The 15,089-nt window shown below is 45.7% G+C and overlaps 1 non-coding gene across 1 annotated transcript; it reads left to right on the forward strand.

Annotated features, from left to right (window-relative positions):
- Positions 1-4,099: 4,099 nt before the first annotated feature.
- On the forward strand, positions 4,100-4,171 carry TRNAD-GUC (transfer RNA aspartic acid (anticodon GUC)). The gene has a single exon. It is a non-coding gene; the product is annotated as a tRNA-Asp (tRNA).
- Positions 4,172-15,089: the final 10,918 nt, after the last annotated feature.

The raw sequence follows: 15,089 nt of genomic DNA on the forward strand, positions 1-15,089 counted from the left end.
CAGTCTTAGCCTATCGTCTTTATGCATGACCTGAAAGATGGCTCCGAAATGTTTTGAATGCCATGAAGCAACTCGTGATGCCAAAGATTATTTTTCAGAAAAGTGAGCCATTAGATTTTTACATGGCACACAGGCATGATAGTGCTTCCGCTTCCCTATTGCCCCGGTATCTTAGAAGACGATGATGCCGACCACCATGGCTGAATGATCTAGTAGAAGCTGCACAACCATGGGCTGATGTGGTACCTCAAATTATGAGCTGCTTTACAATACCCTTAAATGAATATGAGCCCTCCAATTCTCTTGATCCGACGATTGATGTCTATTGGTACTCCAACGTGTGTATGTGAGAGTACCAACTAAAAAGACAAGGGAGTACTTCGTGCTTGAGTGTAGAAAGGTAAACTAATTCTTATTCTTATTTCTCATATCAGTGCATCACGGCTGATACATAATAGCTATTCGATTCGATCGCTAGAACCCTAAGTCTTCTCCCACACATAAAATAATAACTCTTCAATACGATAGGCGCCGGCGGTCACTGTGGTCTGCGCGTGTACAAGAGATAGACGGCCATTGGGCCATGGACTTGCCGGAATGGCATGGACTGGGAATTGTCACCGACCAGGACTGGGCGCCCCGTTGCCGCCGCTGGCACGTTTGCGAGAGCCATCTTTCTCGCGCAATCGGAAACTTGCCCACGCTGATGGCTAGGCCGAGGCGGGATCATCAGGCTGGCGGGATATCTATCACGTCCGCTCTGCAGCCTGATATCTCTCGCGGTCTGATGAAGTGATGAACTTCTTGCGAGCCTGATATCTCTTGCATGTATTACATAACGATGTATATTTGTGTTTTAATTTCCTTTGTACATGTTAGAGATTTTGTGTGGACGTGTAGTTTTTGAGAACTTGTAGCCAAGTTATGTTTGATCCGTAACTGTTATCCATTCGCTTTCGATCGGTGCAAGGACGTAATGGCGCGGTCGTCATGGATACGTATTAGCTCTAATGTGATAGGCGGGTGCGCTTGTGATAGGAAGTGTAATCTGATTAGAAATCAGAAAAGGACCTAATTAAGATGAGAAAAGACTAAAGTACCCTTGTAAGTGGAGGGTCAGATTTAAGAGGTACTCCATCTCTCCTGGAGGGAGTATCAGGGTACCGTAAAAAAGCTCCAAATTAATTACTCAATCAGTCAATGTGGCAGCTCCAAATGGCCGACATGAAGGCTGATGCATGGGTTTACTGTGTACAAATGTAGTAGCATCCCAAATGTAACCCGCAAAAAAGAAAAAAGTATTCCAAATGTAGTTGCATTACATACTCTATGATAATTGTTCTTGCTTCTCCTGTTTTATTTCTTGCGGACATTTTGTAGCTTAGCATAGGCTCTGTTAGAAGGGAGAGAGGGATTGGTGGAATCGTTGTTGTATTGCTTGAGCCTCGTGGGCACATATATAGGAGTACAATGACCAACTTGAAGTACAAGACAAACCAGAATACTTCCTAGTCTATCATATGTTTCTAATATAATCACGTTACTCAATATCCCCCGCGGTCACAACAGTAGCGGCGCAGACGGTGAGACTAGAGAAGAATCCGAAGGCAAGCCAATGGACACCCACCCACAGTCGTAAGGGTCGATGCAATCGCGGAAGTCGTGGCTAGAGTGTAAACCGACGAGGTTGCTCAAGCAAGGCGGTAGCCCTGTGTGCCGATGTCGATGTAGCCGAGAGCGTAGGATGGTGTAGCCCTGGTCGAGGTGGCCGTGCGAGGGACGCCATGGTCGATGTCGAGTCGGGGTGGCAGGTGTCAAGGTAGTCGCCGTATACCAGGAAGAAGGGCGGCGACGGCGGCCTGAGGAGGCGGCGGTGCTCGAAGTAGGCGACGAAGAACCCAACATCGCGATGAAGACCGGCGCGGACGGTGGCGTTCCCGCGCCTAGGAGGGCGCGCGGCGCATACCACACAAGTCAACGCGCGTGGACGGCGAAGTGGACCGCGTGCTGCGGCTCTACGTCCTGAAGGGGCGATGCAATGACACCGCGCGGGTCGGGGCAACGACGGGAAAGACCTCAGGGCGGCGGCAGGGACCGCGTGCCACGCTCGCTACGGCCCGATGGGGCGACGAAGCTGCAGCGCGAGGGTCGGTGCAGCCACAGGGACGACCTGCAGCGGACGGCCTCGGGACGGCGGTGACCGCGGGCCGCGGCACTATGACCCGAAGAGGCGATGCAGCGGCAGCGCGCTGGTCGATGGAGCCGCGGGGAGAACCACGGGGCGACGGCAGAGACCGTGTGCCACGGTCGCTACGGCCCGACGGGGTGACACAGCGGCAGCGTGAGAGTCGGTGCAGCTACGAGGATGGCCTGAAACGGACGGCCTCGAAGCGGCGATGCACTGCGGGCCGCGGCGCTACGGCCCGAAGAGGCGACGCAGCGGCAACGCGCGGGTCGATGCAACCACAAAAAAACCTAGGGCGGCGACGCTACGGTTCGAGAGGACGACGCAGCCGCAATCGGTTGGTCGATCGGTGTAGAAACGTGTAAACTTAGACGTTGATCTTCATGTATCCGGTAAAGCCAAACGAAACTGGCGCAAACAAACAACGACCCGCATGCACTCAATGCATGAGCCATCCTGTACACTGTGAGTCATTGGAGCTGTGCAGGCACATCACGCGGGCACGCGAGCGACCGTCCACGTCCGCGCGGGACGTGAGTGCGGCCACATGCGACACGGCTTGCGACGACGGGCCAGCGCAGGAAGGTGCGCTCGGCCGCCGCTAAAGTGCTGGACGTCGCAGCGGCCTCGATGCCAGATGAAGATGGCGACGGAGTAGACATATGTTGTAGACGACGAATGGAGGCGGACGATGCAAACCGATCTTAGATCGGAAAATTAAAAAAGAACATCCACCAATCGATCGGCCAGAGAGAAAAATCTCAATCAATGGATTAAGAAAAACTCTTTAGGGCAGCCGGTCAATACAACCGGCGGACGAACCCTAGATACAGGCGGCGCGGATCCCGGTAGCGATCATGGAGATCGACCGCTCCGGAGGCGGCGCAGTGCGGAAGCGGCGGCGGTTAGGGTTTTGTATCGAGTTTAGACTGATACCATGTTAGAAGGGAGAGAGGTATTGATGAAATTGTTGTTGTATTGCTTGAGCCTCGTGGACACATATATAAAAATACAACGACTAACATGGAGTGCAAGACAAATCAGAATACTTACCAGTCTATGCTATGTTTCCAATATAATCACGTTACTCAACAGGCTCCATCCCAAGGACAGAGACCAGGTTGCCTGGCTTGGAATGGTAGCCTACCACTGAACTGATATGGTCAGGGAGAGAGATCAGCATATTATTTTTTCAGACAAAAGGGGTTGACACGTTCGGCCGCGTCAGTGGGATGCATACATCTATCTTATGATCAGATTAATCAGCAGAAGTTCTTCCAATCCACGCCGAGATGATCGAGCTATTTAATCTACCACGTACTTATGGGGCAACATGGGCACGTATCACGTACAATATGTCGCGGTGTCACCTTCCTAGCGATCGCAACCCCCAATAATCGAGGCGACACGCCAGTCAGCACATCAAGGTGTCCGAAAGAAACCTCTGCGATCATGTCCATCCCCCACCGCATGGCCATGGCCATCTTGTCATCGTGATTTGAGAGAGGCTCCTGACCCGGCCACGATGAGTTGCCACTACCGACGACGAGGCAAATAATGTGCTGCTCCCTGTTCTCGTCCTGTTCTCTGCGTCGGATCATCACCCGATCCATCTACAACTGCGTCTTCTGTCTTTTGATTAGAGGGGAGGCATGTGTTCCATGATGCAACATGTTGGATCGATCGGTGTCCGATTTATGTCTCACCGACGTTTCCTGTCGTCCCGTAGGCTCCACCCAGATCGACCCAGAGGCCCGGCTGGGTCGGCCGCCACCTAGCTTGGATGTGACCCACTGGCTGCCGACCACTCAACTGAACTGACTGGTTCAGCGGAGAGAGGCCCGTATCACGCCATACGTGGCTCATCTTAACCGGTAGTATTCCAGTTCTTTCAGTTCGTGAGTTTGCATCAAAGTCGTTGTAGTATAGTGGTAAGTATTCCCGCCTGTCACGCGGGTGACCCGGGTTCGATCCCCGGCAACGGCGCTCAAATTTTTGTTATTCGTTTTCGCGTCGGTCAAAAATATCTAAAATCTACGTGCCTACTGTATCATGGGCAACGCCGGCAGGTGAACGTCTGGACGGGTATCTCGTCTCGTGTACATGTACCACGCAATAATATAGGCGGCTCGCATGTCGGCACCTCCCACATTTGGCTGGCCATGTTATCGTCGTGACGAACCCGGCCACAGCGAACAGCGAGGTACCCAAATGGACGACGAAGCGCACACTCACTGCACACTGCTGCTGCCCCTTCGTTCTCGGCCTGTTCCCCGCGTCGGATAATCAGTCGGCCTGCGAAAGAACAGCCCACGCGAGATGCTTCGGCGTCAGATAGGGCCCGATATTGTTGGTAGTATCACTCTTTTTTTCTTTCTTTTTTGTAACATATAAAATAATGGTGTCACTCATGGTCTGGTTGATGTTGACCTGGGAAGGCGGGAGCTGATCATCTTGTCCTGTGTCATCATTCATTCTCCTAATAAACTAGTACTTCGTTCGTTCCTAAATATTTGTTTTTCTAAAGATTTCAACACATGACTACATACGGAGCAAAATGAATGAATCTACACTCTTCCGTATATGATATTTCATTTGAAATCTCTAAAAAGATAAATATTTAGGAACTAAGGGAATAATTAGTAGCTAATTAAGATGCAAATCGGGCAGTAACATTGTCAACAGGGGAGCCAGTGATATGTACAGTTGCTTCTAACGAGTGGCATGAACAAATCCTAACCAAGTGTTTGTTGTAGCAAGCCACTACCTCTTCTGTCACTCAGTATATGCAAGTTATATCTAATAGTTAATCAACGCCGGTACTCCATCTCCATGCATCATCGTTTATGCTCTCATGAGTGGTAATGTAGCTACCCATTCAAGGCATCTGCTCTAAGAGCGGGGAACACGCCTGAATTCATCTTGTGATGGATGCATCGGTATCTGAGCTCCCACACATCAATGATAACACCAGCCCGACCAGCACATCTTCGCTCTTTAATGTTGCATCTGATGCAGTCTATCAGCTCTCAAACTGTTCAGTACAACATTAGGGCTATGAAGATTTGTTGGTGTATGGGGCTGTTTGGATTGCAGCCCTCAACTGCCGATCCAAATAATTGGTCGTTGACCAAGCATGGCTTCCCGTTCGGATGGGAGCCAACATTTTGGTACGCCCAGCCCACTCCGGCGCTCCCTCAGTTCAGTTTGATGGCAAAAAGTTGACAAGTCCGAGGCGGCCAGATGCTGTGCCAATTAATTGGCTCGCCCACGATTGGCAGGGCGCATTAGGCGAAAACCAAACAGACCCAATGTTTCCAAGTTACCAGCAGTTCAACAGGAGTTGGATAAATGGATCATGTGTAGTTGTACACGAACGGTCACAAATACATTATGAACCCTAACCGCTATCAGAGTCCTGCTCATCCCTATTCCCTTGCCCACACCGTCGATGGAGTGAATGGCCAGTCAGGGCATTTTTTAACTAATCCCCTAAAAATAGCGGAGTATCCAGCTGAGTATACTCTCAGTGAAGTATTTTTACTCCACTAAGTTTTCGCCGTACCTAACCGACCCCTTATATATAACGGATTTTTTTATTTTCATTTCATTTTCGGCCACCGAAACACATTTCTTTGCTTTTTTATTGCATTCAACGACATCTTGATGCATCGGAGTACATAATTCACAAATTCTTCACTACGAGAGCAAGATCAAAGAAAACAAGAACCAAAATTAGACACTTTAAAAGATATCCAACTAATATAACTGCTCCCATTAGTTCGATTAATATCGTCTCTATGTCTTCATTGTAGATTCTCTCTACTGGCTTCTCGATCTTGCACACTTCTTTCTTCTTCTATTTCGAAGAATTCAACGTTGCTTCGCATCTTGTCTCATCTCTAGCCTCTATTCTAGCAACGAGTGCACGAGTATCTAAACAAATTTCATGCTATCAATTGATTGATGCAATCCTCTTCCCAATACCAAAACATGCATCCATCCTACACACAAAACAATGAGCTACCGAAATTGTGCCGAATCCGGTGAACAACCGAATCAAAAGAAGCACATACTCGATCTTTTTTGCATTTGAAGAACACCCAACCGGGATGTTCCAGCATGGTAGAAACTCGGTGCATGACCTGCCGGGGGCAGTTATGGCACTTTATGACCAGCAACGGTTAGCAGACGAGCCGGTGGCCAGCACCGAGCCCGGGCGACGGCCGGTCGAGTCTTTGCCAGTGAACCGCCGACGAGAGAGATCCGAGCGACTAGAGGTGGAGTCAATACCTGCATGCGACGCGGAGGCGTTGCTGGGGCTGTGTGGTCCGGTACCCGGCCAATCCATGGCAAGGGGCAGTCGCCGGCGGCCGGAAGTGCCAAATCCGGCAGCAGCCGCAGATCTCGGCTACTAGACGAGGGAGGCACAAATCTGAGTGGTCAAGGACCGAGACGGAGCCTATGGAGCATCCGCAGTTGCGGGCGGTGGCCGGCAGGGTGTGGGAGGGGTGGCACCGGCGTAAATGTGGCGGGAAGTTTGGCGGGGGAGGCACAGGAGGAGAGGAGATTTTTTACTCCACCGTCGAACGATGAGGTAAATATAGGGAGGCACGACACGACTGAGGATAATTTATTCTCCACTAGCACCGATTAGGGATCGGCTAGGTGCCGGTTAGAGGAGTAAAATCAAATTTTTACTACGCTAACCGGTTTAGGGGATCCATTAGAAATGCCCTCGGGTGGGTTGACTAGTTAGCAATAGCAAGGTAGATTACCTGACTTTGTTCCCTTCATGTGTCGTCTAAATTTTTGACGGAGTTGCTCTAGTGACAAAAACAAGCTAACCATGGACATTTATTCGTACATGGATGTCCTAATATGTGACTAGTAATTCAAGGTATATACATTGAGTTGGTTGATTCCAGATGCGATGTTGATTGCCAAATTTATCAAATTTGGTTCTTTTCTCTTTTTTGACAAATGTACCAATTTGCTTCTCCCTCTTATGCAAGTACAAAGAACCAACAGGTTGTAACAAAAAAGTAGAAATAACCAACATATAATTATGAATATTTTCACAATATTTTATAATCAAATCTATGGTTTGGTTTTGTATGTCTCATGTCCAAGCAGCAAGAAAGAAACACATTGTTGAGCTTGATCGCTCTTGAGCTCTCACATGTTCATGCCCAAACATGCGACAAGAAGCTAGCCTTGAAGGTACTCATGCGTCCTGGTTAAGCACCACCGACTCCAGAATGACGGCCGCTCTGCTTTCCAACCAACATCACCATATCCAGGCTGCTTAACACGACACGATATTGACCCCGCTCGGCTCTGCCCACATGAATTTCACTAAATGCTTGAACGTTCATTTTCAAGTGTTGATGAGGACAAAAGTTTATTGCTTTAATAGGGCCACCCTTAAAGTTGGAGATGTTCGATCCACGCAATTTGGGGAGGAAAACTGGTGTCTCTGTACAATATTTGCGACGTAAGAAAGCTTTTGTAAGAACAGTATTAGCGACGTCTCCCTCAAATATCCAGTTCAGACTTCCATTGAGCTCTGATAGTTTGCTACTGCTTTAGAACATAATGATTGAAGCTCTAATCGGGATAAATGGACTGTTTGGCTACAATTAGTAAGTAGGTTGATGGGGTGACCTTAACTAATGAGTCGGACTCGTTCCATTGTGGTTGACATCTTCTGGAGTTTTCTCTGTTAAATCTATGTATATCGATTCAATTAATTCTTTGTGGTCTTTCATTGAAAGCATATCTGGCAAACCAAAGTACCATGAAGATTACAATTTTCAAGTGGTTTGTCCATAGGGATGTTACTCTCACTATGGATTATCTGTCAAGCATTGGTGGCACGATAGTAAACAATGTTGTTTTCTGTGATCAGGAGAAAACAATTCATTTTGTTTATGACATGTCCGCTTGCTACTTTGTTGTGGCGCACAATTCATGTGGCTTTGAACCTGCCTCTGCCTACTAGTATATCAAATATGTCTAGCGACTGGTTGAGTAGGGTTGAGCCAAAAACTAAGGCATAGATCTAGTGATAGTTTGTAACTTGCTTAGGGCATTATGGAATTGTCAGAATGATTATTTTTTAACAAAGCAAAGACATGCCATTATTTGTAACTTACCTTTCGAGCTACATGACGCATCCATATGTGGTCCTAACTACATCATGCGGAAGTGTGGGAGCTTACGGTATCTGGGTCCATCCAGCGGGAGATGGTTGCACGGGGTACGTACAAACAGTTTGGACGACTATTCAATAATAGACTGTGTGTAGGCATATATTCCTATTTTTACCTGTCATGGCTTGTTATTTTTTTTGCTTTCAGTACTAGAACTTGATACTCGAACTTTAAAAATACTAGAGAATACCCCGCACGTTGCTGCGGGAATCAATTGCAATATATTTCCGTGATTTGATTGTTGAAGCTTCCATAGTTGAATTAATAATGTATGACTAAAGCTAAAATAAATATTATATATTGTATCTGATTATTGTGTAGTCAGAAAATATTTTGAATATAAGTGGCATAACGTAATGGAAAACTATTTTTCTGTTGAGTGGAGCTTTGATGAGGTGACATGTGTGATGAGGTGAAAGGTGTGCATGAGATCAACTAATAATGAAAAACTTTTCCCCATGCATGTAGTGGTGGGCCTTTGATGAGGTGGCATGTGTGCATGTTGAGATAAATAGGATAGTGGGGATCAACTTCTTATGTATATAGGATATGGCTATGTGCAACGTGATGTTGCAGAGGCCAGGGTTCTCCTCATTTTCCGAAAAAAGTGTTGAGAATCACTTCTAGTATGTTTAAGATGTGAAAAATCTATTATCTTTAAGATAAAAAACATATGGACAGGCATAAGAACTATGTGATATTAGAGAAGTGATCAACCACGTGTCCTCGGCCATATGACCACAATAGAACAAAAGAATCTATACAAGTCATTACTTTCTATGTGATCTTCAATATTTATATGCATTTATTTGTGAAATGTTGTACATCGGTCCACAACCAAACAATATTATAAAAGACGGCTTAGTGCAAACATGAGGAAGACTAGTGCGAGGAAGGAAAGAAAGAAAGATATACAGAAGTTTGTCGCCATGTTTCTAACATTGGTTTGGACGGAACCATAACTGTTCAGAGGTGTCGAGAACTCAAAGAGCACTTATCGCCTTCTCCCCAGATGTACTATTAATTTGTTACCGATGCAAGGATGTAACCACAGGCAATCACCTTTAGGCATAAGTTAGAAAAGGCTACATACCAAAGATGGTTTTGAGAGCTTCCAAGCAACACATGGGGCTGAAAAATTGTTTTCATAATAGTGAGTTATTACGCTTAGGTGAGGGCATGCTATATGACTTTAAGACATGCATGCATAAATTTTCATGTGTGGGTTCCAAAAAATACCCCAGTGTTACCTAGTTATTATAATACTTTGCCATAGGCTAGGAAATGCCGATTGTAAAATGGTGGATAAAATATTGGAAAAGGTACTGTGTAGTGAAAGGAAAGCGATTGTCCACTAGAGTCAGGTTTATCATAATTAACTTAGTGCTTACTAGTATGATATAATACTATACGTAATGTAGTTCCGCGGAATACCTTGGTGACAAAGATGGGACGCTAGCGATGAGAGGGTCATCGCAGCCGTGTCATGCCATGACCTTACTGGCAAGGAAGGTGTGGTGATAAGGCCGGTGAGGCAGTGACCTAGAGCGAGGAGGTAAAGGCCATGGAAGAAACTTGTAATAGATGGTGACTCAAAAGTCGCCCTCCATACGCTCGGTACATCTCCACAAAGAACTTTTGCTGAATGCCGATTTTGTTTCCTTATTATGCAGTCTCGCCGAGAATTCAATGGAGCCATTGTCAGTGACAAATACTGGCTATCCATATCGATTTGTTGTTGTAGTGAAATAATATTCTAGGCAGATTATGATAATGCTGTTGCTATCCTTTTGTGCTACTTCGCAGAGATTATGTCGACTCTTGTGACACTGATTTGCTTCTTATTCATGGCAATCACTAGTTGACATGTTGTAGATCCCGATTTTCAAGAATCAATAGTTCATCAACATGTGGATGCATGATTCTCAGTTGACAAATGGTCACTGTTTAATTCACTCTCAAACATGCGACAAGAACCAAGCCCCCCTCCCGCCCCAACCCCACAATCAAAAGTCCATCATTGCTTACATATGTGTTGGGAATCAATTCAAGTAGTCTTTTCAGCCATGCAAAATGCTCTATAAGACAACAAATATATACACAATAGCATAAGATCTTTTCTAGAGAAGAGAAGCGGTCAGCCATGTGAGCTCTACCCATATGTCCTCACCGGAACAAGAGAATCAAAAGTCATTATTTCTTATATGAGCTACAACATCCACCTGCATTTATTTTGTGGAATATTGTATACTCGTTCATAACCAAATAAAGTTATAAAAGGCGGCTTAGCGCCAAAAATGAGGAGGCTAAATGTCAGATAGGAAGCAGAGAAGCAAGACAAACAGAAGTTCAACACCATGTTCCAAACATTGATTATGATAGAAACAAAAAGGCTTTCCGAATCGTGGTTTCAGAGGTACCAGGAACATAGTGAACACTCGCTGGCTTCATTGCGAATGCACTATTTTACTAGTGCAATGATGTAGTCTTAGGCTATCGTCTTTATGCATGACCTGAAAGATGGCTTCCAATTGTTTTGAATGCTATGAAGCAACTCATGATGCCAAAGATTATTTTTCATGAAAGTGAGGCTTTATATTTTTATACACGGCACACAGACATGATAACGCTTCAGCTTCCCCATTGGTCTGGTATCTTAGAAGATGACCACGCCGACCACCATGGCCGATTGATCTGGTAGCAACTGCGCGAGCAAGGTGCGACGTGGTACCACAGATTAATCACTCCAATCAGTCAATCTGGTAGCTACACATGGCCGACATGAAGGCTGATGCATGTGTGTATAAATGTAGTAGTATCCCACGTGTAACCCGCAAAAAAAGAAGAAAAAAGCACCCCAAATGTAGTTGCATTACATACTCCATGATAATCGTTCATGCTTCTCCTGTCTTATTTCTTGCGGACGTTTCGTAGCTTATCATAGGCTCCACCCAGAGGCCAGAGGCCAGGTTGCCTGCCTTGGAATGTTACCCATTGGTTGCCAACCACTGAACTGATGTGGTCAGGGAGAGAGATCAGCTTATTTTTTCAGAAAAGGGGTTGACACGTTCGGCCTCAGCTTGAGTGGGATGCATACGTCTATCTTACGATTAGATTAATCAGCAGAAGTTCTTTCAATCCACGCCGAGATGATCAAGCTATCTAATCTACCACGTACTTATCGGGCAACGCAGGAACATATAACTTATACTCCCTCCGTTTCTAAATATAAGTCTTTCTAGAGGTTACACTATGGACTACATACGGAGCAAATTGAATGAACCTACACTCTAAAATATGTCTATATACATCCGTATGTAGTTTGTAGTGAAATCTCTAAAAAGACTTATATTTAGGAACGGAGGGAGTACTATGTATGTCCCTAACAGATGTCCATGCCGAGATGAACCAAGTGCCTATTTGGCCTAGCGTGGAGTACTGGCAGATGTGACTATCGAACGATCTATCATCAAGATGATGATTCGAACACAATTTCATATCCGGAGTGAAAATTCTTGTCATGTCCTTTATTGATCGGGCTCAACAACAACGGAGTTGTGTCGTTACCTAGTTGAAGGTGTTGTCTAATTATTGTTGTTCTGGTCTTCAATGGCCTGTCTTGGCAACCATGATGAAAATCCTTGTGTTGGTCATCTACGACCAGACATAATGATGGTGATGCAAGGAGGTTTATCCCTTCATGAAGGCGTTGCTGTGGAACAAGTCGACTAACTCGTAGGTCTGAATTTCGTATTTTGTAATGGTTCAGACATGGTTCATTTGTTAAGTACTCCCTTCATCCCATAATATAATAGTGTTCTTGACATTACACTAATGCCAAAAACGCTCTTATATTATGGAACAGAGCGAGTACTTTGATTAATAAGTCATAAAAAATGGTTGTGTGCATCGCAATGATGTAGAGGCCGGGGTCTTTCCCTCCATTTTGAAAAATGTCCAAACAGCAAGTCATTATATTCCATGTGAGCTACAATCAACCACTAGTAGAAAACAGGGCTTTGGTTGAGGCCTGGCCAGCCCATTAGTCGCGGTTCTTCCACGAACCGGGACCAACGGGGGCATACGTCCCGGTTCGTGAGCCCAGGGGGCCGGCCGGGCCTCGTGGGGCATCTGTCCTGGTTCGTCTGGACCCATTTGTCCTGGTTCCAAGCACGAACCGGGACCAATGGTCCTCCCTCGTGGCCCGCTCCTGGCCCACATCCATTAGTCCCGGTTCGTGGCTGGAACCGGGACAGAAGGGGTGCCTTTAGTCCCGGTTCCAGCCACGAACCGGGACCAATGAGGTGCCTATATATACCCCATCGCCGGCGAGCAGAGCAGTGCACTGCTCTGTTTTTCTGGCCGGCGAGGGGAGAGCTTTGTGGTGCTCTAGCTCACCTCCTATGCACATGAAGTGTTCGATGAAATGCCCGAGCCACACTAGTTAAGCTTTCTCCTCTCGAAGCTTGACCTCCAAACTCCATTTTCCTAAAGATTTTTCTAGGTTTACCGGTCCGTCACGTCCCGTCCCCGTGTTCACCACCGTCGATCGCCCACGCCGATCTCGTCGCCGGCACCACTGTGGTGAGCCTCTTGTTAATACTTATCTTCTTTCTGAGAGAAAAAATCTTACTTGTATCATTATGCCGTTGGATCAATTGTTACCTTAATTATATATAACGCACGCAGATGAACCGGCAATGGATGTACGGTGATAGACACACCTCCGAGTACATTAAGGGTGTGCATAATTTTCTTGAAGTGGCTGAGGCAAACAAGCAGAATGATTTTAGGTGTTGTCCATGCCCTAATTGTCACTAGTAGAAAAAGGGCCTATTGTCCCGGTCCGTGAGGGCCTTCTGTCCCGGTTTGTGAACAGGGACTAAAAGGTCGTTACTAATGCCTTGGCCTTTAGTTCCGGTTCTTACATGAACCGGGACAAAAGGTCCTCCACATGGCCGCTGCGGCCAGCCTAGGCAGGGGGGCCTTTGGTCCCGGTTGGTGACACCAACCGGGACCAATAGGCATCCACGCGTCAGCATCTGGCTGGAGCTGAGGGTTTTTTTAAAGGGGCTGATTTAGGGGTTTTGGGGGTTAATTTAGGTTGTTATTAGGTAGCTATTAGAGAGAATTGTCCTCTCTTATATCTCCGTGCTTGGTTTACCAACGCTACGTACGGCTATGCCTAAACATGGCTTAGATTGAAGTGAAGGCAACATGTGGTGCATGTCGAAAGTAATACTAATCCTAACTTGATCAAGTTTGGATTGTACTACTTTCGACATGCACCACATGCATGTTGCCTTCACTTCAATCCAATCCATGTTCATTTCACCCGCTGATATATAATAACTCTTCATGCGCGCATCATGCATCATCATATATAATAACAAGTCCTACTAATCATCATCATACAACTTCTACTCGTTATTAATAACAAGTCATACGATCATCGTCCTCATAGTCATCGAACCAACCCTACTTAATTGTTCTTAGCACATGATCATCAGTATTAGGTAGGACCGAAATACCCTCTTTAAGGTAAAATAGCATAAAACAATATAGACCCTGACTCTCCATTATGGAGAATGGAGATCATCCTGTCTCCAATTCTTGCGCTTCGCTTCCTTTTGCTTCCAAGAACCTCCTTGCGACTGTCCATACATTTTTTCCATTCTTTGATTTGCATGTCTCCACTTCTTTTAGAAATCCGGTATGGACAGTTGAGATTCGTAGGATGACCTGGTTGTATGTTCAAAACATCAAGCCTACCATTCTGATACATCAAATGAGGCACACAATCCTCTGGGATTATCTGTTGAAAAACATAGTAATAACTTCATAGTTAGCAATGATGTACTAGTTTTAGAAGTATGCAAAAGATGCACGGATGTCGTAATAGTAAGAAATCTTACCAGGGTATCTCCATAGTAGTTACCGTAGTTCAACACGTGCACTAGTGGCACGTATTGACCATAATGTGGAGGAGTTTTACAATAGATATTGTAATTCTCAAGATCAGTACAAAATCCGACCAGATGAGTTTTCTCCTTATAAGTTAACTCAGAGCCATCGGTGTAGTAGGTTCTGTCTACCATATTCCGCACATTGTTTGAACAATCAAAATAAGCTGTCAATAAAAATAAGCTGTCAACTATTTTGAAATGAACAATATAAATTAGCTAATAACTATGTTTGAGAAACTCACATAGCGGTAGAATTGGAGGCGTATCAACAAGGACCCAAATGTCCATATTGTCTTGCTCGATGTCAGGATCACCAAGATCCATGGTGACAAGCATACCCTCATCAAAACCATACATCTTGCAAAATGCTTCCCAATTTTTGCAACCAAAATGGGTTACGCTCTCAGAATTATACAGATTTACTTCAAAATCTATATCATGATGGGTCCTTAGGTGAATTTTCTTTGTTTCCATACTTTCATGGTCTTCAAAACCCATCCTCTCCAAGACGTAGCGTCTTGCATGGCATGGGATAAGCTAGCCGAATTGTAAAAGATGAAAAGTACACGTTGAAATAGTTGAAGTCGTGCTTAATTACGAAAAAATAACACTTGTCGTCGTTGCGTACCGTTTCAACATCGAAGGTCTCCTCCAGCTTAATACTGAAGCGCCGATCTTCGTCCAGGTGAGGCCTGTCGCACTGACCTCGGTCGTCGTGGCACC

Source organism: Triticum aestivum, chromosome 7D, assembly GCF_018294505.1.
Source record: "Triticum aestivum cultivar Chinese Spring chromosome 7D, IWGSC CS RefSeq v2.1, whole genome shotgun sequence".
Taxonomy (NCBI): Eukaryota; Viridiplantae; Streptophyta; class Magnoliopsida; order Poales; family Poaceae; genus Triticum; species Triticum aestivum.